The sequence below is a fragment of the Canis lupus genome, chromosome X (genome assembly GCF_003254725.2).
Source record: "Canis lupus dingo isolate Sandy chromosome X, ASM325472v2, whole genome shotgun sequence".
Classification (NCBI taxonomy): Eukaryota; Metazoa; Chordata; class Mammalia; order Carnivora; family Canidae; genus Canis; species Canis lupus.
The window spans coordinates 76,379,334-76,402,962 of record NC_064281.1 but is presented as its reverse complement, the minus strand read 5'-3'; the positions used below and the strand labels follow the sequence as shown (position 1 = coordinate 76,402,962).

The 23,629-nt window shown below is 43.0% G+C and overlaps 1 pseudogene; it reads right to left on the bottom strand.

Annotated features, from left to right (window-relative positions):
- Positions 1-223: 223 nt before the first annotated feature.
- Positions 224-23,119, bottom strand: LOC112649325 (AMMECR1-like protein; annotated as a pseudogene).
- Positions 23,120-23,629: the final 510 nt, after the last annotated feature.

Below are 23,629 nucleotides of genomic sequence, written 5' to 3'. Positions count from 1 at the left end.
GGAATGGAAAATATACCACATGCAAGTTTGAATGACATAGAATAAAATGAACTATTTGGTATTTTGCCCTGATGGAGTGAAGATTTCCAGCAAATTAAGCAAGGTAGACTCATCTTGTATAATTTTTGTTCTCAAGTCCTATAAAGAACTGAAACCAAGTCCTCAATGATATCATAGCCATTGGTGGCCACAAAGGGATGGGACTGGTCATGCAGCTCATATATCAGCAGTAATGATTATATGGGGTGGGGTATGAAGAGTGTGATTCTGGAAACAGTGCTGTTGAGAAACAATATACTCTGCATAACTGATTGTCACCTTCTCACTTTGGTAACTGGTATGTTTGATTGTTTTTCTGAGTTCTCTGGTAATTGGAGCCTTAAGGCCACCTTTCCTGGGCAAGGAGCCTATTGTCTGGATTTGATCCCAGTCTTGTTTCTTAGCAACCTCAGGTACATATGTAGCTGTAATTTGATGCTTTTTTGATTGATGAATTCAATTTGAATCCCATAGCCCTCTATGGTAATCACTGGTAACCTCAAAGTTAATAAGGAAGGAGACAAGAGAGAAAAGTTTAGGCAGCTACTCTCAGGTTGAGGGGCTTGGGGATCAGCTGTGATAAATGCACTAGTTAACATATGTTTCCTGAGTTTGAATAAAGATTCACAGCTGAGAATGTTCCAATGCAACCTCAGGACTATGTGTCCTGCCCTGTCATCCACATCACAAAGAGCAGATAGGGGTCATTGGTGAATCTAGGAAGTTGTGGCTGTGGAAAGCCATAGGAGTGACAACAGAAAATGTCAAAATAGTAGCAGCATGTCTCTTTAATCACCACCAGATTCTTGGTGGTGTTGGCAGTTCTATTGGGCCAGGGTGGAGTACTCATTGCTCCAGATTTGGGATTCATTTGTGAGAGATGTTTTGAGTTATACTTTTGTGTAATGGGAGAGTTTCTAAGCCCCAGACTTAAGTCTGATACATTCTCCTGACTGCTGCTGGTGGTTTTGAGGAGCTTCTGAACTAGAGTCAAGGACAGTTGAGGACTGTTTTCCATTACTATGTATTCCATTTCCAGATGATTTGGGCTTCCTGACCCCAAGACAGCCTACTGCCAACCTGGGCTTGAGTGGAGGAACACAATATCTTTTTCCTATCCTAATTTAGTGTTTGAGGTCTGGAATGCGGCAGAACCTCAATTTCTTTCATGAATGGTGTATAGTTTTCTAAGTACAGATCCTTTGCCTCTTTGATTAAGTTTATTCCTCAGTATATTATAGTTTTTGGTGCAATTGTAAATGGGATTGACTCTTCAATATTGCTCGTGTATAGAAATACAACTGATTTCTGTACATTGATTTCATATCCTGCCCGTTTGCTGAATTCCTGTATGAGTTCTAGCAATTTGGGGGTAGAGTCTTTTGGATTTTCCACATAGAGTATCATGTCATCTGAGAAGAATGAGAGTTTTATTTCTTTGCCATTTCAGATGTCTTTTTTTTTCTTTTTGTTGTCTGATTACTAAGGCTAGGACTTCAAGTACTATGTTGAATAACAGTGGTGAGAGTAGACATTCCTTTTTTTTTTTTTTCTTTTTTTTTTTTAATTTTTTTTTTAATTTATTTTTTTTATTGGTGTTCAATTTACTAACATACAGAATAATACCCAGTGCCCGTCACCCATTCACTCCCACCCCCCGCCCTCCTCCCCTTCTACCACCCCTAGTTCGTTTCCCAGAGTTAGCAGTCTTTACGTTCTGTCTCCCTTTCTGATATTTCCCACACATTTCTTCTCCCTTCCCTTATTTTCCCTTTCACTATTATTTATATTCCCCAAATGAATGAGAACATATAATGTTTGTCCTTCTCCGACTGACTTACTTCACTCAGCATAATACCCTCCAGTTCCATCCACGTTGAAGCAAATGGTGGGTATTTGTCATTTCTAATAGCTGAGTAATATTCCATTGTATACATAAACCACATCTTCTTTATCCATTCATCTTTCGTTGGACACCGAGGCTCCTTCCACAGTTTGGCTATAGTGGCCATCGCTGCTAGAAACATCGGGGTGCAGGTGTCCCGGCGTTTCATTGCATTTGTATCTTTGGGGTAAATCCCCAACAGTGCAATTGCTGGGTCGTAGGGCAGGTCTATTTTTAACTCTTTGAGGAACCTCCACACAGTTTTCCAGAGTGGCTGCACCAGTTCACATTCCCACCAACAGTGTAAGAGGGTTCCCTTTTCTCCGCATCCTCTCCAACATTTGTTGTTTCCTGCCTTGTTAATTTTCCCCATTCTCACTGGTGTGAGGTGGTATCTCATTGTAGTTTTGATTTGTATTTCCCTGATGGCAAGTGATGCAGAGCATTTTCTCATATGCATGTTGGCCATGTCTATGTCTTCCTCTGTGAGATTTCTGTTCATGTCTTTTGCCCATTTCATGATTGGATTGTTTGTTTCTTTGGTGTTGAGTTTAATAAGTTCTTTATAGATCTTGGAAACTAGCCCTTTATCTAATATGTCATTTGCAAATATCTTCTCCCATTCTGTAGGTTGTCTTTGAGTTTTGTTGACTGTATCCTTTGCTGTGCAAAAGCTTCTTATCTTGATGAAGTCCCAATAGTTCATTTTTGCTTTTGTTTCTTTTGCCTTCGTGGATGTATCTTGCAAGAAGTTACTATGGCCGAGTTCAAAAAGGGTGTTGCCTGTGTTCTTCTCTAGGATTTTGATGGAATCTTGTCTCACATTTAGATCTTTCATCCATTTTGAGTTTATCTTTGTGTATGGTGAAAGAGAGTGGTCTAGTTTCATTCTTCTGCATGTGGATGTCCAATTTTCCCAGCACCATTTATTGAAGAGACTGTCTTTCTTCCAATGGATAGTCTTTCCTCCTTTATCGAATATTAGTTGCCCATAAAGTTCAGGGTCCACTTCTGGATTCTCTATTCTGTTCCACTGATCTATGTGTCTGTTTTTGTGCCAGTACCACACTGTCTTGATGACCACAGCTTTGTAGTACAACCTGAAATCTGGCATTGTGATGCCCCCAGATATGGTTTTCTTTTTTAAAATTCCCCTGGCTATTCGGGGTCTTTTCTGATTCCACACAAATCTTAAAATAATTTGTTCTAACTCTCTGAAGAAAGTCCATGGTATTTTGATAGGGATTGCATTAAACGTGTATATTGCCCTGGGTAACATTGACATTTTCACAATATTAATTCTGCCAATCCATGAGCATGAAATATTTTTCCATCTCTTTGTGTCTTCCTCAATTTCTTTCAGAAGTGTTCTATAGTTTTGAGGGTATAGATCCTTTACATCTTTGGTGAGGTTTATTCCTAGGTATCTTATGCTTTTGGGTGCAATTGTAAATGGGATTGACTCCTTAATTTCTCTTTCTTCAGTCTCATTGTTAGTGTATAGAAATGCCACTGACTTCTGGGCATTGATTTTGTATCCTGCCACGCTACCGAATTGCTGTATGAGTTCTAGCAATCTTGGGGTGGAGACTTTTGGGTTTTCTATGTAGAGTATCATGTCATCGGCGAAGAGAGAGAGTTTGACTTCTTCTTTGCCAATTTGAATGCCTTTAATGTCTTTTTGTTGTCTGATTGCTGAGGCTAGGACTTCCAGTACTATGTTGAATAGCAGTGGTGAGAGTGGACATCCCTGTCTTGTTCCTGATCTTAGGGGAAAGGCTCCCAGTGCTTCCCCATTGAGAATGATATTTGCTGTGGGCTTTTCATAGATGGCTTTTAAGATGTCGATGAATGTTCCCTCTATCCCTACACTCTGAAGAGTTTTAATCAGGAATGGATGCTGTATTTTGTCAAATGCTTTCTCTGCATCCAATGAGAGGATGATATGGTTCTTGGTTTTTCTCTTGCTGATATGATGAATCACATTGATTGTTTTACGGGTGTTGAACCAGCCTTGTGTCCCAGGGATAAATCCTACTTGGTCATGGTGAATAATTTTCTTAATGTACTCTTGGATCCTATTGGCCAGGATCTTGTTGAGAATTTTTGCATCCATGTTCATCAGGGATATTGGTCTGTAATTCTCCTTTTTGGCGGGGTCTTTGTCTGGCTTTGGAATTAAGGTGATGCTGGCTTCATAGAACGAATTTGGAAGTACTCCATCTCTTTCTATCTTTCCAAACAGCTTTAGGAGAATAGGTATGATTTCTTCTTTAAACGTTTTATAAAATTCTCCTGGGAAGCCATCTGGCCCTGGACTCTTGTGTCTTGGGAGGTTTTTGATGACTGCTTCAATTTCCTCCCTGGTTATTGGCCTGTTCAGGTTTTCTATTTCTTCCTGTTCCAGTTTTGGTAGTTTGTGGCTTTCCAGGAATGCGTCCATTTCTTCTAGATTGCCTAATTTATTGGCGTATAGCTGTTCATAATATGTTTTTAAAATCGTTTGTATTTCCTTGGTGTTGGTAGTGATCTCTCCTTTCTCATTCATGATTTTATTAATTTGAGTCTTCTCTCTCTTCTTTTTAATAAGGCTGGCTAATGGTTTATCTATCTTATTAATTCTTTCAAAGAACCAACTCCTGGTTCTGTTGATCTGTTCCACAGTTCTTCTGGTCTCAATTTCGTTGAGTTCTGCTCGAATCTTTATTAACTCCCTTCTTCTCTTGGGTGTAGGATCTATTTGCTGTTTTTTCTCTAGCTCCTTTATGTGTAAGGTTAGCTTTTGTATTTGAGTTCTTTCCAGTTTTTGAATGGATGCTTGTATTGCGATGTATTTCCCCCTTAGGACTGCTTTTGCTGCATCCCAAAGATTTTGAACGGTTGTATCTTCATTCTCATTAGTTTCCATGAATCTTTTTAATTCTTCCTTAATTTCCTGGTTGACCCTTTTATCTTTTAGCAGGATGGTCCTTAACCTCCATGTGTTTGAGGTCCTTCCAAACTTCTTGTTGTGATTTAGTTCTAATTTCAAGGCATTATGGTCCGAGAATATGCAGGGGACAATCCCAATCTTTTGGTATTGGTTCAGACCCGATTTGTGACCCAATATGTGGTCTATTCTGGAGAAAGTTCCATGTGCGCTTGAGAAGAATGTGTATTCAGTTGAGTTTGGATGTAAAGTTCTGTAGATATCTGTGAAATCCATCTGGTCCAGTGTATCATTTAAAGCTCTCGTTTCTTTGGAGATGTTTTGCTTAGAAGACCTATCGAGTATAGAAAGAGCTAGATTGAAGTCACCAAGTATAAGTGTATTATTATCTAAGTATTTCTTCACTTTGGTTAATAATTGATTTATATATTTGGCAGCTCCCACATTCGGAGCATATATATTGAGGATTGTTAAGTCCTCTTGTTGGATAGATCCTTTAAGTATGGTATCGTGTCCCTCTTCATCTCTCACTACAGTCTTTGGGGTAAATTTTAGTTTATCTGATATAAGGATGGCTACCCCTGCTTTCTTTTGAGGACCATTCGAATGGTAAATGGTTCTCCAACCTTTTATTTTCAGGCTGTAGGTGTCCTTCTGTCTAAAATGAGTCTCTTGTAGACAGCAAATAGATGGGTCCTGCTTTTTTATCCAGTCTGAAACCCTGCGCCTTTTGATGGGGTCATTAAGCCCGTTCACATTCAGAGTTACTATTGAGAGATATGAGTTTAGTGTCATCATGATATCTATTCAGTCTTTGTTTTTGTGGACTGTTCCACTGAACTTCTTCTTAAAGGGGAATTTTAAGAGGCCCCCTTAAAATTTCTTGCAGAGCTGGTTTGGAGGTCACATATTCTTTTAGTTGCTGCCTGTCTTGGAAGCTCTTTATCTCTCCTTCCATTTTGAATGAGAGCCTTGCTGGATAAAGTATTCTTGGTTGCATGTTCTTCTCATTTAGGACCCTGAATATATCCTGCCAGCCCTTTCTGGCCTGCCAGGTCTCTGTGGAGAGGTCTGCTGTTACCCTAATACTCCTCCCCATAAAAGTCAGGGATTTCTTGTCTCTTGCTGCTTTAAGGATCTTCTCCTTATCTTTGGAATTTGCAAGCTTCACAATTAAATGTCGAGGTGTTGAACGGTTTTTATTGATTTTAGGGGGGGATCTCTCTATTTCCTGGATCTGAATGCCTGTTTCCCTTCCCAGATTAGGAAAGTTTTCAGCTAGAATTTGTTCAAATACATATTCTGGCCCTCTGTCCCTTTCGGCGCCCTCGGGAACCCCAATTAAACGTAGGTTTTTCTTCCTCAGGCTGTCGTTTATTTCCCTTAATCTATCTTCATGGTCTTTTAATTGTTTGTCTCTTTTTTCCTCAGTTTCCCTCTTTGCTATCAACTTGTCTTCTAGGTCACTCACTCGTTCTTCCACCTCGTTAACCCTCGTCGTTAGGACTTCTAGTTTGGATTGCATCTCATTCAATTGATTTTTAATTTCTGCCTGATTAGCTCTAAATTCTGCAGTCATGAAGTCTCTTGAGTCCTTTATACTTTTTTCTAGAGCCACCAGTAGCTGTATAATAGTGCTTCTGAATTGGCTTTCTGACATTGAATTGTAATCCAGATTTTGTAACTCTGTGGGAGAGAGGACTGTTTCTGATTCTTTCTTTTGAGGTGAGGTTTTCCTTCTAGTCATTTTGCTCAGTGCAGAGTGGCCAAAAGCAAGTTGTATTGGGAAAAAGAGAAAAAGAGAGGAGAGAAAGAAGGAAAGAAAAGAGAAAGAGAAAAAAAAAGGGAAGAAAAAGAAAAAAAAACGAAAAAAAAAAAAAGAAGAATAAGAGAAAGAAAAAGAAAGGAGAAAAAAAGGGGGTGGGGGAAGGAAACAAATCAAAAAGCAAAACAAAACAAAAACAAAACCAAAAACAAAAACAAACAAACAAAAAAAGAACCACCGGGGAGTATCTTCTGATTCTGTGTACTTTAAGTCCCTTGGCTTCTCCTGGAAGTTGTCCGTCTAGCTGGTGTTCTGGGGGAGGGGCCTGTTGTGCTGATTTTCAGGTGTTAGCAGTTGGGGGAGCTGCTGTGCCCCTGCCTGGTGCAGGGCTCGGTGGGGGTTGTTTACCCCGTGAGGCCACAGGAGGAACAGCCCCAGTGGCGGGGCAGCTCTGGAAACCTGGATTCAGCTCCGGCAGGAACTCCGTCTGCAGGGCCTGGAGGCTCCGGGGCGGGGCCGCTGATCTGCTCAGCTGGGGCAGGAGCGTCCTCGCTGTCCTGGGCCCTCCCGGCCTCTGCCTGTCCCGGGGGGAGGCGGGATCCTGGGCTGTGTCCCGGCGCCCTGTGCTCCGGAGCCTGCGCTGTTGGATTCGCGCTCCCGGGCCGCGCAGCCCCCTCCGCGGAGCCGCCGCCCGAGCCCCTCCGAGCTGCTCCGGGTCCCGCCATGCGCGCTGCAGCCCTTAGGGAGCTCGGCGCACTCTCCTGCGCGCAGTTGCTGTTACTGTCCCCGGGAGCCCGAGGGCATCCCCGCCCTCCTGGGTCCTGCTCCAACTCCCTGCGAGCCCCTTTCCGCCCGGGAAGGTCGGTGCAGCTCCTGCTCCTCCGGGACGGGGCTCTCCTGTCCTGGGGACACTCGCCCCGGCCTCAGCCCGGCTCCTCGCGGGGCCCCTCCCCCTTGGAGGCCTTTGTTTCTTTACTTCTTTTTCCCCGTCTTCCTACCTTGATAGAAGCGCGAACTCTTCTCACTGTAGCATTCCAGCTGGTCTCTCTTTAAATCTCAGGCCGAATTCATAGATTTTCAGGATAATTTGAAGGTTTTCTAGGTAGTTTGGTGGAGACAGGTGATTTGGAGACCCTACTCTTCCGCCATCTTGCTCCTCCCCCCGAGAGTAGACATTCCTGATGTGTTCCTGACCTTAGGGGAAAAGCTCTCACTTTTTCCCCGTTGAGAATGATATTTGCTGTGGGCTTTTCATAGATGTCTTTTATGATATTGAGGTATGTTCCTTCTATCCCTACACTGTGAAGACTTTTAATGAAGAAATGATGCTGTACTTTGTCAAGTGCTTTAGAAGAGATCACATATTAAGTCACAAAACAATTTTCAACAAATTCAAAAATATTAAAGTCATACCAGGCATCTTTACTGACAACAACAATATGAAACTAGAAATAAACCATCGAAAAAATCTGGAAAGAGCACAAAACATGGAGGTTAAATAACATGCTACTAAAAAATTAATGGATCAACCAGGAAATAAAAGAAACAAAAAAGTACATGGAAACAAATGAAAATGAAAAACTAGTGGTCAAAAATCTTTGGGGTGCAGCAAAAGTGGTTCTAAGAGGGAAGTTTATAGCAATACTGGCCTACATGGAGAAGCAAGAAAAATTTCAGATAAAAACCTGCCCTTACACCTAAAGGATCTAGAAAAATAAGAACAAACAAAACCACCAAACCAGAAGAAGGAAGGAAATAATAGACATTAGAGCAGAAATAAGTAATATAAAAACTAAAAAAAAAAATAGAACAGATTAATGATACCAGGAACTAGTTCTTTGAAAAGATCAACAAAATTGATAAGCCTGTAGCCAGACACATCAAAAAAAAAAAAAGAGAGAGAGAGAGAGAGAGAGAGAGAGAGAGAGAAGATGGCAGAGTAGTAGGGGGGCTCTGTGCTTGCTTTGTCCCTCAAATGCAGCTAGATAAATATAAAACTATTCTGAACTACACAAGAAATCGACCTGAGGACTGAGAGAACAAACAGAACATCTAGGGGGAGAAAAATGGCCACATTGTGGAAGGTAGGAACTGTGGGGAGTTCGTTGATTTGGGGGAGAAAAGAATTGCAAGTGCTGTGGAGGGGAAGGAGCCCTGATCATGGAAAGAGGACAGAGAGAAAGAGAAAGCAGCATTCAGGGGATTGAGAAAGAAAAACATTTCCCCAAAACCACTGACTCAGGGAAAGGAAAGGGTTTGACTATCACAAGTTTTTACAAGCAGTAGAGCTCAAAGTCTGAAGTTTTAGAAATCCACACCATTGCTAGGGTGGTGCCTGGCAGGCTTAGCAGTGCTCCTGTGGGGAAGATGGCAGAGGTGCAGGAGTGTATACTATACTCTAAGGATCCTCTGGGTCACAGCAGAGAAACATTTACCCTTTTTGGAGTGCATTTGGGAGGGGTGGCACTGTCTTTCAAGGGACAAAAGGAGGGCATCATTTAGCAACTCTGTTAATTAGCATAGCAGCACAGGTACCTGCTAAAGGCAGCTAAACTGTAAACTAGTTTTTGGCTGCACTGTAACATAAACTGAGCTCCTGCATGGTTGTGTGACTGCTTTTCTGGGACAAACCAGTACCAGCCACTGCGTAGTGAGACCCTCCCCCAGAGGGTCAGCAGGAGTCCCTGCCATGCAGGTTCCCTAAAATTTGGAGTTTTTGAAACAAGAGTACTGTGCCACCAGGCAGGCATATGGCTCAGACACAGACAGAGTGAAAGCAGGGTACTGATAGAAGTCTGGGACACAAGAGGGGAGATTTTTAGCTCTTCTCTGAGGGCTTCTTGAACAGTGGTGGGTGTGAATTCCCCTCTCCAGGGATGAGAGAGCCAGGTGACAGTATTCCCCCCACCCCTGCCTGACACATCAGCACAGACAGATTTCAGTGAACAACACAGGGCCCCCAGTGGAGGTTAGAGTTGCTTACATCAAGCCCTGCCCCACTGTATCTTACAGGTGCATTTTTACTAGGACAAGTCAATCTGAGAACCAGCATAGCAGGTCCCTCTCCCAGAAGACAAGCATAAATCCTTGCATGCACCAAATCTACCAATCATAGAGTGCTGCAAAGTTTCAGCTCTATTGAAAATAGGATCAGGCTTATTTTAACAAGCAGACCAAAGCACACCTAGTTAAAATGCCATGCAATGGACAAGGTCCAAACACTCCCCACCACAGGCAAAGAAAAACTCTGCAGAGCACTGACCTGAGAGAAAGAGCAAACAAAATACAACAACACTCTGAAACACTTCCTGAAGTGCCAGGCCCTGGACAGTATAAGACCTCTTCTTTTTTTTTTTTTTTCAAAATTTATTTATTTATGATAGTAACAGAGGGAGAGAGAGAGGCAGAGACACAGGCAGAGAGAAGCAGGCCCCATGCACCGAGAGCCCGACGTGGGATTCAATCCCGGGTCTCCAGGATCGCGCCCTGGGCCAAAGGCAGGCGCCAAACCGCTGCGCCACCCAGGGATCCCAAGACCTCTTCTTAATAATAGCCATTACTCTCAGGAGCAAGAAATATAACAGACATTCCTAACACAAACCCCCCCAAAATAGTGACAAAATTCTGAGACTGAAGAATTCAAACCAGAAGAAAGAATATGAAGAGGTCATGGCCAGGGATCTAATAAAAACAGGTTTAAGTAATATGTCTGAGCAAGAATTTGAAACAACAATCATAATGATACAAGCTGGGTTTGAAGAAAGCATAGAAAACACCAGAGAATCCCTTACTACAGAGATAAAAGAACTAAAAACTAGTCAAGCTGAAGTAAAGAATGCTGTAACTGAGATCCAAAGCCAACTGGATATATGGCGACAAGGATGGAAGAAGTAGAGGAACGTACCAGGGACGTAGAAGATAAAATTATGGAAAATAATGAAGCTGAAGAGGGAAATAAAAATTGGATCATGAATGTAGACTTAGGGAACTCAGACACTCCATAAAGCATAATAACATTGATATTACAGGAGTCTCCAAAGAAGAAGAAAGGGGGAAAGGAGCAGAAGGTTTATTGAGAAAATTCTAGTTGAAAAATTCCCTTATTCTAAGGAAGAAAATAGACATCCAAATCCAGGAGGCACAAAGAACTCCCACCAAATTCAACAAAAATGAGCAAACACCATGACATATAGTAGTACACTTTTTAAAATATAGAGATAAGTCAAGAATCCCGAACGCAGCAAGGGAAAGGAAATCCCTAAACTACAAGGGAAGGCAGGGGGCAAGATGGCGGAGGAGTAGAGTCCTCAACTCGCCTGGTCCCACCAGCTTACCTAGAAAACTTTCCAATCATCCTGAACACCTATGAATTTGACCTGAGATTTAAAGAGAGAACAGCCAGAACACTAGGGAGAGAAGGGTTTTCACTTCTAGCAAGGTAGAAAGGTGGAAAAAATAAAATAAAAAATAATCCGGGGGGGCGGGTTGCACTGTGAGGAGCCGGGCTAAGGCCAGGGGTGAGAGCCTCCAGGACAGGAAAGCCCGGCCCGGAGAAGCGGGAACTTTAAAAAATCCTCCCAGATGAAAAGGCACTTAGCAGGGAAACCGGGCAGAATCGCAGGAGGGGCAGTGAAGCCTCCAGTTTCCCAAAGTCACTAATAGAGGAAATGCACCCAGGGGAAAGTGTACCACAAACTGTGGACTGATCTCAGTAAAGAGCTGGAGTGTGCAGCTGGCAGGGCATTTGGGAGAAGCCAGTTGGTTAGGCGGATGACTGGGAACGGAGTTGTCTGCACCCTGCTGCCTTTAGGAGCCGCACATCCTGGGAGTACGATTCCAGCAGCACAGGCCTCGGATCCCAGGGTGCCCGAGCAGGCACAGCCCACAATCCTACACTTCCCCCAAGACAGGTGAAAGCGGGGAGGGGCCAGGCAGCGAGGACTCTCCTGCCACCCGGCACCCCCAAGCTGTGCAGATGAGAGCACCCGCGCCTGCCCCAGGAGCATCCAGGCCAGTGTGGACTGGGAGATTGCATTCGTTACTAGTGGGTAACTGACTCCAGAGCTGGAATTCTGGCCACTGCCATTGTTGTTGTTCCTCCTTGTTTCGCCCTATGTCTGAGAGAGGCAGGGCCACCAGGGAACAGAGACCTCACAGGATAAACAGCTCCCACTGAGACTGGCACCAGGCAGGGGGCCGGGCATCTCCCTCTGTACACACACCTGAGAATCAGCACAACAGACCCTCCCCCAGAAGAGCAGCTGGAAGAACACGGGAAGAGCAAGTTCTTGACCAAGCAGCGCTGGAAAGCTCCAGGACCAAGGGAAAATCGAGGGAGTATAGTATATAGAACTAGAGGGTACCCTCCCACCCTTTTTTGATTTTTTTTTCCTTTTTCCATTACAACTTGTTTTTATATCAGACTAAAAATTTCCAATATGTTTTTCTCTTTTCCCACCTTAACTACAATATTTTACCAGCTCTTCATTTTTAAGTTTCTTCCTTTTTGACTTTTATATTTCTTTTTTTATTTTTTAAATTTCTTTTTATTGCAGTTCAATTTGCCAACATATAGCATAACAGCCAGTGCTCATCCCATCAAATGCCCCCCTCAGTGCCCATCACCCAGTCATATTTCTACAATTACACGTCTTAGATATATTTTCCACTTCTAGATTCCCTTCAACATACTCAATTTAATTTTGGGATCTCCCAAAATACGAGATATGTTTTTTTGTTTTGTTTTGTTTTGTGCATTTTGTTTTCTCTGCCTTGTTTTGTTCTACCATGGTGGAAGTTAATACCTTCTAAAACATGACCAGCATGCACCCAGAACCAAGTGGTATACGGTGCTGGTTCATTCTGTGAGATTATATTCTCTCTTCATTCCCATTCTGCCCCCCTCTTTGATCTCTTTTATGTTTTGGTTGTCAATGTTGGGGCTTTCTACAAGTACTGCTGGTTTATATAAATTCGGGACTGAGCATTTTCTCACATGCAGAACTTAATACACTCAGAACCAAGAGGATCACCCTCTAGGACTCCTCAGGTAGATTACATTCTCCCTCCACTACAACTTCATCACCACCACCATCTCCCAGTCCTCCCCCCTTTTTCCTTCTCTTTTTTCTTTTTTTCCTCTTTACTTTTGCTTTTTTCTCTTTTTTTATTCTTTTTTCTTTTACTTCTTCTTCTTTGGGATTCCTGGCCTTTTATTTTTTACTACTTTGTTTTAAAATTTGTGTTTTCACTTTAGTGGTCCTTTTGTTTATTTCGTTCTGATCTTTGTTTTTGTTTTCTGGTCTCTGACCTTGTCAGAATCATATAGGGTTAAATTTACTTAGGTCATGGTTGATATTCTTGACTCAGCCCGCTCATACAGCCACTCTGCACTAAGCAAAATGACTAGAAGGAAGAACTCACCACAAAAGAAAGAATCAGAAACAGTACTCTCTGTCACAGAGTTACAGATTATGGATTACAATTCGATGTCAGAAAGCCAATTCAGAAGCACAATTATAAAGCTACTGGTGGCTCTGGAAAAAGTATACAAAGAAAGACAAATCACTTTCACAACAGACTTCTCCACAGTAACCTGACAGGCCAGAAAACAGTGACATGAGATATTCAATGTGTTGAAGGAGTAAAGTATACAGGTAAGAATATTTTATGCAGCAAAGCTGTCATTCAGAAGACAAGGAGAAATAAAGAGCTTCCCAAACAAACAAAAAATAAAGGAATTTGAGACCACTATACCAACCCTACAAGAAATATTAAAGGGGACTCTTTGAGTGGGAAAGAGAGAACAAAAGCAACAAAGAATAGAAACCAACAGAGAAAATCTCTAGAATCAGCGACTTTATGTAATACAATGGCACTAAATTTTTATCTATCAATAATTCCCCTTATGTAAATGGAATAAGTGTTCCAATCAAAAGACCTAGAGTATTAGAATGGATAAAAAAAAAAAAACACCAATCAATATGCTGCTTACAAGAAGACTAATTTTAGACTTACAGAAACGTCCAGATTACAAGTGAGGGGATGAAGAACCATCTATCATACTAATGGGCATCAAAAGAATGCCAGAGGGATGGAGGGGCAAGATGGCGGAAGAGTAGGGTCCCCAAATCACCTGTCCCCACCAAATTACCTAGATAACCTTCAAATCATCCTGAAAATCTACGAATTCGGCCTGAGATTTAAAGAGAGAATGGCTGGAATGCTACAGTGAGAAGAGTTCGTGCTTCTATCAAGGTAGGAAGACGGGGAAAAAGAAAAAAAGAAACAAAAGGCCTCCAAGGTGGTGGGGCCCCGCGAGGAGCCGGTCTAAGGCCGGGGCGAGTGTCCCCAGGACAGGAGAGCCCCGTCCCGGAGAAGCAGGAGCTGCACCAAACTTCCTGGGTGGAAAGGCACTCACAGGGAGTTGGAGCAGGACCCCAGGAGGGCGGGGATGACCTCAGGCCCCCTGGGACAGTAACAGACACCTGCGCCCCTGGAGAATGCGCCGAGCTCCCTAAGGGCTGCAGCACACACGGCTGGACCCAGGAGCAGCTCGGAGGAGCTCAGGCTGCGGCTCCGCGGAGGGGCCTGGGTGGCTCCGGGAGCAGCTCGAAGGGGATCCGGCGGTGGTTCCGCGGAGGCGGCTGCGTGGCCAGGAGCGCGAATCCAGCAGCGCAGGCCCGGGGGCAAAGGGCGCCGGGACACAGCCCAGGATCCGGCCTCCCCTGGGACAGGCAGAGGCCGGGAGGGCCCAGGACAGCAAGGACGTTCCTGCCCCGAGCTGAGCAGATCAGCGGGCCTGCCACAGAGCATTCAGGCCCTGTAGGCTGAGAGCTCTGTAGTTACTGTGGGAGCTGAATCCAGGTTTCCAGAGCTGCCGCAGCCACTGGGTTTGTTCCTCCTGCGGTATCACGGGGTAAACAACCCCCACTGAGCCCTGCACCAGGCAGTGGGCAGAGCAGCTCCCCCAAGTGCTAACACCTGAAAATCAGCACAACAGGCCCCTCCCCCAGAAGACCAACTAGATGAACAAGTTCCAGGGGAAGTCAAGGGACTTAAAGTATACAGAATCAGAAGATACGCCCCCGTGTTTCTTGTTTTTTTTTTTTTTTTTTTTTGATGTCTGATTGCTTCCCCCACTGCCTTTATTTCCCTTTCTTTCTTTTTCTCTCTCTTTTTCTTCTCTTTTTTCCTTTTTTTCTTTTTTCTTTTTCTCTTTTCTTTCCTTCTTTCTCTCCTCTCTTTTGCTCTTTTTCCCAATACAACTTGTTTTTGACCACTCTTCACGAGCAAAATGACTAGAAGGAAAACCTCACCTCAAAAGAAAGAATCAGAAACAGTCCTCTCTCCCACAGAGTTACAAAATCTGGATTAAAATTCAATGTCAGAAAGCCAATTCAGAAGCACTATTATAAAGCTACTGGTGGCTTTAGAAAAAAGCATAAAGGACTCAAGAGACTTCATGACTGCAGAATTTAGATCCAATCAGGCAGAAATTAAAAATCAATTGAATGAGATGCAATCCAAACTAGAAGTCCTAACGATGAGGATTAACGAGGTGGACGAACGAGTGAGTGACATAGAAGACGAGTTGATGGCAAAGAGGAAACTGAGGAGAAAAGAGACAGACAATTAAAAGACCATGAAGACAGATTAAGGGAAATAAACGACAGCCTGAGGAAGAAAAACCTACGTTTAATTGGGGTTCCTGAGGGCACCGAAAGGGCCAGAGGGCCAGAATATGTATTTGAACAAATCCTAGCTGAAAACTTTCCTAATCTGGGAAGGGAAACAGGCATTCAGATCCAGGAAATAGAGAGATCCCCCCTAAAATCAATGAAAACCGTTCAACACCTCGACATTTAATAGTTAAGCCTGCAAATTCCAAAGATAAAGAGAAGATCCTTAAAGCAGCAAGAGACAAGAAATCCTTGACTTTTATGGGGAGGAGTATTAGAGTAACAGCAGACCTCTCCACAGAGACCTGGCAGGCCAGAAAGGGCTGCCAGGATATATTCAGGGTCCTAAATGAGAAGAACATGCAACCAAGAAGACTTTATCCAGCAAGGCTCTCATTCAAAATGGAAGGAGAGACAGAAGAGCTTCCAAGACAGGCAGCAACTGAAAGAATATGTGACCTCCAAACCAGCTCTGCAGAAATTTTAAGGGGGACTCTCAAAATTCCCCTTTAAGAAGAAGTTCAATGGAACAATCCACAAAAACAAAGACTGAATAGATATCATGATGACACGAAACTCATATCTGTCAATAGTAACTGAACCTGAACGGACTTAATGACCCCATCAAAAGGCGCAGGGTTTCAGAATGGATAAAAAAACAGGACCCATCTATTTGCTGTCTACAAGAGACTCATTTTAGACAGAAGGACACCTACAACCTGAAAATAAAAGGTTGGAGAACCATTTACCATTCAAATGGTCCTCAAAAGAAAGCAGGAGTAGCCATCTTTATATCAGATAAACTAAAATTTACCCCGAAGACTGTAGTGAGAGATGAAGAGGGACACTATATCATACTTAAAGGATCTATCCAACAAGAGGATTTAACAATCCTCAATATATATGCCCCGAATGTGGGGACTGCCAAATATTTAAACCAATTAATAACCAAAGTGAAGAAATACTTAGATAATAATACACTTATACTTGGTGACTTCAGGCTAGCTCTTTCTACCCTCGGTAGGTCTTCTAAGCACAAAATCTCCAAAGAAACGAGAGCTTTAAATGATACACTGGACCAGATGGATTTCACAGATATCTACAGAACTTTACATCCAAACTCAACTGAATACACATTATTCTCAAGTGCACATGGAACTTTCTCCAGAATAGACCACATACTGGGTCACAAATCGGGTCCGAACCGATACCAAAAGATTGGGATCGTCCCCTGCATATTCTCAGACCATAATGCCTTGAAATTAGAACTAAATCACAACAAGAAGTTTGGAAGGACCTCAAACACGTGGAGGTTAAGGACCATCCTCCTAAAAGATGAAAGGGTCAACCAGGAAATTAAAGAAGAATTAAAAAGATTCATGGAAACTAATGAGAATGAAGATACAACCGTTCAAAATCTTTGGGATGCAGCAAAAGCAGTCCTAAGGGGGAAATAGATCGCAATACAAGCATCCATTCAAAAACTGGAAAGAACTCAAATACAAAAGCTAACCTTACACCTAAAGGAGCTAGAGAAAAAACAGCAGATGGACGTTACACCCAGCAGAAGAAGAGAGTTAATTAAAATTTGAGCAGAACTCAACGAAATCAAGACCAGAAGAACTGTGGAACAGATCAACAGAACCAGGAGTTGGTTCTTTTAAAGAATTAATAAGATAGATAAACCATTAGCCAGCCTTATTAAAAAGAAGAGAGAGAAGACTCAAATTAATAAAATCATGAATGAGAAAGGAGAGATCACTACCAACACCAAGGAAATACAAACGATTTTAAAAACATATTATGAACAGCTATACGCCAATAAATTAGGCAATATAGAAGAAATGGGAAGCCACAAACTACCAAAATGGAACAGGAAGAAATAGAAAACCTGAACAGGCCAATAACCAGGGAGGAAATTGAAGCAGTCATCAAAAACCTCCCAAGACACAAGAGTCCAGGGCCAGATGGCTTCCCTTGGGAATTCTATCAAACGTTTAAAGAAGAAACCATACCTATTCTCCTAAAGCTGTTTGGAAAGATAGAAAGAGATGGAGTACTTCCAAATTCGTTCTATGAGGCCAGCATCACCTTAATTCCAAAACCAGACAAAGACCCCAGCAAAAAGGAGAATTACAGACCAATATCTCTGATGAACATGGATGCAAAAATTCTCAACAAGATACTAGCCAATAGGATCCAACAATACATTAAGAAAATTATTCAACATGACCAAGTAGGATTTATCCCTGGGACACAAGGCTGGTTTAACACCCGTAAAATAATCAATGTGATTCATCATATCAGCAAGAGAAAAACCAAGAACCATATGATCCTCTCATTAGATGCAGAGAAAGTATTTGACAAAATAAAGCATCCATTCCTGATCAAAACTCTTCAGAGTGTAGGGATAGAGGGAACATTCCTCAACATCTTAAAAGCCATCTATGAAAAGCCCACAGCAAATATCATTCTCAATGGGGAAGCACTGGGAGCCTTTCCCCTAAGATGAGGAACAAGACAGGGATGTCCACTCTCATCACTGCTATTCAACATAGTACTGGAAGTCCTAGTCTCAGCAATCAGACAACAAAAAGACATTAAAGTCATACAAATTGGTGAAGAAGAAGTCAAACTCTCCCTCTTCACCGATGACATGATACTCTACATAGAAAACTCAAAAGACTCCACCCCAAGATTGCTAGAACTCATACAGCAATTTGGTAGCATGGCAGGATACAAAATCAATGCCCAGGGATCCCTGGGTGGTGCAGCGGTTTGGCGCCTGCCTTTGGGCAGGGCGCGATCCTGGAGACCCAGGATCATATCCCAGGTCGTGCTCCTGGTGCATGGAGCCTGCTTCTCCCTCTGCTTGTGTCTCTGCCTCTCTCTCTCTGTGTGTGACTACCATAAATAAATAAAAATTAAAAAAAATTAAAAATCAATGCCTAGAAATCAGTGGCATTTCTATACACTAACAATGAGACTGAAGAAAGAGAAATGAAGGAGTCAATCCCGTTTACAATTGTACCCAAAAGCATAAGATACCTAGGAATAAACCTAACCAAAGAGGTAAAGGATCTATACCCTAAAAACTATAGAACACTTCTGAAAGAAATTGAGGAAGACACAGAGATGGAAAAATATTCCATGCTCATGGATTGGCAGAATTAATATTGTGAAAATGTCAATGTTACCCGGGGCAATATACACGTTTAATGCGATCCCTATCAAAATACCATGGACTTTCTTCAGAGAGTTAGAACAAATTATTTTAAGATTTGTGTGGAATCAGAAAAGACCCCAAATAGCCAGGGGAATTTTAAAAAAGAAAACCATATCTGGGGGCATCACAATGCCAGATTTCGGTTGTACTACAAAGCTGTGTTCATCAAGACAGTGTGGTACTGGCACAAAAACAGACACATAGATCAATGGAACAGAATAGAGAGCCCAGAAGTGGACCCTCAACTTTATGGTCAACTAATATTCGATAAAGGAGGAAAGACTATCCATTGGAAGAAAGACAGTCTCTTCAATAAATGGTGCTGGGAAAATTGGACATCCACATGCAGAAGAATGAAACTAGACCACTCTCTTTCACCATACACAAAGATCAACTCAAAATGGATGAAAGATCTAAATGTGAGACAAGATTCCATCAAAATCCTAGAGGAGAGGGATCCCTGGGTGGCGCAGCAGTTTGGCACCTGCCTTTGGCCCAGGGCGCGATCCTGGAGACCCGGGATCGAGTCCCACATCGGGCTCCCGGTGCATGGAGCCTGCTTCTCCCTCTGCCTGTGTCTCTGCCTCTCTCTCTCTATCATAAATAAATTAAAAAAAATTAAAAAAAAATCCTAGAGGAGAACACAGGCAACACCCTTTTTGAACTCAGCCACAGTAACTTCCTGCAAGATACATCCACGAAGGCAAAAGAAACAAAAGCAAAAATGAACTATTGGGACTTCATCAAGATAAGAAGCTTTTGCACAGCAAAGGATACAGTCAACAAAACTAAAAGACAACCTACAGAATGGAAGAAGATATTTGCAAATGACGTATCACATAAAGGATTAGTTTCCAAGATCTACAAAGAACTTATGAAACTCAACACCAAAGAAACAAACAATCCAATCATGAAATGGGCAAAAGACATGAAGAGGAATCTCACAGAGGAAGACATAGACATGGCCAACATGCACATGAGAAAATGCTCTGCATCACTTGCTATCAGGGAAATACAAATCAAAACCACAATGAGATACCACCTCACACCAGTGAGAATGGGGAAAATTAACAAGGCAGGAAACCACAAATTTTGGAGAGGATGTGGAGAAAAGGAACCCTCTTACACTGTTGGTGGGAATGTGAACTGGTGCAGCCACTCTGGAAAACTGTGTGGAGGTTCCTCAAAGAGTTAAAAATAGACCTGCCCTACGACCCAGCAATTGCACTGTTGGGGATTTACCCCAAAGATTCAGATGCAATGAAACACCAGGACACCTGCACCCCGATGTTTCTAGCAGCAATGTCCACAATAGCCAAACTGTGGAAGGAGCCTCAGTGTCCATCGAAAGATGAATGGATAAAGAAGATGTGGTTCATGTATACAATGGAATATTCCTCAGCCATTAGAAACGACAAATACCCACCATTTTGTTCAACGTGGATGGAACTGGAGTGTACTATGCTGAGTGAAGTAAGTCAATCGGAGAAGGACAAACAGTGTATGTTTTTATTCATTTGGGGAATATAAATAACAGTAAAAGGGAATATAAGGGAAGGGAGAAGAAAAAGACTCCTAACTCTGGGAATCGAACTAAGGGTGGTGGAAGGGGAGGAGTGCATGGGGTGGGGGTGAATGGGTGACGGGCACTGAGGGGGGCACTTGACGGGATGAGCACTGGGTGTTATTCTGTATGTTGGTAAATTTAACACCAATAAATAATTAATTTATTAAAAAACAAAACAAAACAAAAACAAAAGAATGCCAGAGTATCCATACTTCTATCAGAGAAACTAAATTTTATTTTATTTTTAAAATGTCTTTTTATTGGAGTTCAATTTGCCAACATATAGCATAACACCCAGTGCTCATCCCATCAAGTGCCCCCCTCAGTGCCCATCAACCAGTCACCCCAACCCCCCAGCCACCTCCCTTTCCACCACCCCTTGTTCATTTCCCAAAATTAGGAGTCTCTCATGTTCTGTCACCCTCTCTGATATTTCCTACTCATTTTCTCTTCTTTCCCCTTTATTCCCTTTCACTATTTTTTATATTCCCCAAATGAATGAGACCATATGATGTTTGTCCTTCTCCGATTGACTTATTTCACTCAGCATAATACCCTCCAGTTCCATCTACATGGAAGTAAATGGTGGGTATTTCTCGTTTCTAATGGCTGAGTAATATTCCATTGTATACATAGACCACATCTTCTTTATCCATTCATCTTTCGATGGATACTCTTGGAAGACTTCTTTTGATGGAAGCTCCTTATCTCTGCTTCTATTCTGAATGAGAGCCTTGATGGATAAAATGTTCTTGGCTGCAGGTTCTTCTCATTTAGGACCCTGAATATATCCTGCCAGCCCTTTCTGGCCTGCCAGGTCTCTGTGGAGAGGTCTGCTGTTATCCTAATGCTTCTCTTCATAAAAATTAGAGATTTCTTGTCTCTTGCTGCTTTGAGGATCTTCTCTTCATTTTTGGAATTTGCGAGTTTCACTATTAAATGTAGAGGTGTTAGGTGGTTTTTATTGATTTTAGGAGGGAAATCGCTCCATCTCCTGGATCTGAATGCCTGTTTCCCTTCCAAAGTTAGGGAAGTTCCCAGCTATGATTTGTTCAAATACATATTCTGGACCTCTGTCCCTTTTAGCACCCTCGGGAACCCCAATTAAACGTAGATTTTTCCTTCTGAGGTTGTCATTTATTTTCCTTTACCTATCCTCATGATCTTTTAATTGTTTTTCTCTTTTTCCCTCAGTTTCCCTCCTTGCCATCAACTTGTCTTCTATGTCACTCACTTGTTCTTCTACCTCGTTAACCCTGGTTGTTAGGACCTCCAGTTTCGATTGCATCTCATTCAATTGATTTTTAATTTCTGCCTGATTAGATCTAAATTCTGCAGTCATGAAGTCTCTTGAATCCTTTATGCTTTTTTTCTAGAGCCACCAGTAGCTGTATAATAGTGCTTCTGAATTGGCTTTCTGACATTGAATTGTAATCCAGATTTTGTAACTCTGTGGGAGAGAGGACTGTTTCTGATTCTTTCTTTTGAGGTGAGGTTTTCCTTCTAGTCATTTTGCTCAGTGCAGAGTGGCCAAAAACAAGTTGTACTGGAAAAAGGAGAAAAAGAGAGAAAAAAAAAAGAAAGAAGAAGAAAAATTGGGGGTGGGGGAAACAACAGAAAACAAAAAACAAGGGGGAGTAACCTCTGATTCTATATACTGTAAATCCCTCGACTTCCCTTGGAACTTTGCTTTATGCTTGGTCAATAACTTGCTTTTCCCCTGTCCTTCTAGCTGGTCTTCTGGGGAAGGGGCCTGCTGTGCTGATTCTTCCGCAGGGGCCTGGCTGCTCTGGGGGAGGGGGGTACCGATCTGTGAAGCTGGGGGCCGCCAGGCAGCAGGAGCGTCCTTGCTGCCCTGTGTCCTCCCGGCCTCTGCCTGTCCCAGGGGGAGTGTGGGATCTTGGGCTGTGTCCCTTAGTGCCCTGGGCTCTGGGGCCTAAGCCACTGGAATCACGCTCCCAGGGCCACACAGCCCCCTCTGGGCGGAGCTGCCGCCTGAGCTTCTGCCGGGGCCCTGCTGGGAGCGCGCTGCAGCCCTTTAAGGAGCTCAGCCGGTGGTGTGTGGCATGCTCTCCCCAGGGCGCGCCTCCTCTGTTAGTGCCCCTGGGATCCCGAGGGCATCCCTGCCCCTCCTGGGATCCTGCTCGAGCTCCCTGCGAGCACCTTTCCGTCTGGGAAGACTGGTAAAGCTCCTGCTTCTCTGGGCCTGGGCTTTACTGTCCTGGGGGCACTCGCTGCGAGGCCTTAGCCTGGCTCCTTGCGGGGGGGGGGGGGGCTCCCCCTTGGATGCTTTTTTATTTATTACTTTTTTTCGTCTTCCTACCTTGATGAAGCTCAAACTCTTCTCACTATAGCATTCCAGCTGTTCTCTCTTTAAATCTCAGACCGAATTCGCAGGTTTTTCAGGATGATTTGAAAGTTATCTAGGTGAGTTGGTGGGGACAGGTGATTTGGGGATCCTACTCTTCCGCCATCTTCGAAACTAAATTTTAAACCAAAGACTGTAACAAGAGACAAAGAAGGGCACAATGTCATAATTAAGGGGTCTATCCAATAAGAAGATCTAACAATTGTAATCTTCATGCCTCTAACTTGGGAGTAGCCAAATATATATACATCGATTAATAATATACAAATAAAATCATTGATAATAATATAATAATAGTAGGTGACTATGGTCACCACTGTCCCAGGAGCTCTAACCCACATACTGACTTCTCTGTCAGCTCCAGTCAGAGCCTTAGGCTAATGCCAACAAATATTTCAACAGGTCAGGAAGGGAATGGGCATTTGGAGGGAAAGAAGGCAGCCGCAGCTCAGAACAATCAATCTTACATGAGGGCACAATTCTCTGATGTCTCAAGTCTGGGCAGCAGCCCAGGCCCAGCTCTTAACTAGGGGTAGGCGAGGGAAGCCATAAATATCCCTGAAAACGGAAGAATTCTGCTATCTGGATATCACATCCTCTACCCTGCATAGCATTCAGTCCCAACCCCCTACCATTCCCATACTCTCTGGGAACATCATGCCCCTAGAGAGCCTGAACTCTCATCCTCAGCTGAATAGTCAAAGGGGAGGAACCACCTGAATCTGGGCAAAAGGAGGTATGTGCTGGTTACTTCCCCAGTGCAGGAGTAGGTTGGGAAGTTGGGTTTACCAGTCAGACTAGCTCCTAGCATTTGTAGGGCCATTAGGAGTCAAAAGTCCAAATGTCAGGGCACCGGAGTAGTTCAGTTGGTTGAGCATCTGACTCTTAATTTTGACTCAGGTCATGATCTGTGGATCATGGGATTGTTTTTTATTTTTTTTTTGCAAGGTCCCAGGAAAGGTTTTAATTCCAGTCCCTGAAATCTGGCAGATATCAAGAACCTCCTTGAGAAGACCTGGGGAGCCTGCCTTCTCACCTCCAACAATGGCCAGGAGAGACAGGCCCCTCAAAACATAATTTCTGCCTCAGAGTTCTCAGGACATGGGGCCCAGCTCACTGGCTCGGTGACTAGTCTGAGGTCAGCAGGAAGGATGTTGCTTTGGCTTAAG